The 268-nt window shown below is 26.9% G+C and overlaps 1 protein-coding gene across 1 annotated transcript in view; it reads right to left on the reverse strand.

Annotated features, from left to right (window-relative positions):
• Positions 1 to 268, reverse strand: part of vipr1b (vasoactive intestinal peptide receptor 1b) — a 62,733-nt gene that overhangs the window by 57,630 nt on the left and 4,835 nt on the right. The window lies entirely within an intron of this gene.

Raw genomic sequence — 268 nt, forward strand, 5'->3', positions numbered from 1 at the left:
ATAAATACATGATGCTGTTTTGTTCATAATTGTTTATGCAATTTACAAAATTATATTTGAGTTTTATGAGTTAATTTAGACGTAATGCACATTTTTATAGAGTTATTACCTTGCGTTGACAATTTAAATGTGCTGCATTATTTAGCTCATTGCGCCCTCCTGTGGCATCGGGAGACAATTATACATATACAATAAAGGCTTATTTAATCTGCATATAAAACATTAGAAATTAGATATTTGTTTAATTTTTATTGTGTTTGATTGTTAA

This window comes from Sinocyclocheilus anshuiensis, unplaced genomic scaffold, assembly GCF_001515605.1.
Source record: "Sinocyclocheilus anshuiensis isolate Anshui unplaced genomic scaffold, SAMN03320099.WGS_v1.1 scaffold1626, whole genome shotgun sequence".
NCBI lineage: Eukaryota > Metazoa > Chordata > Actinopteri > Cypriniformes > Cyprinidae > Sinocyclocheilus > Sinocyclocheilus anshuiensis.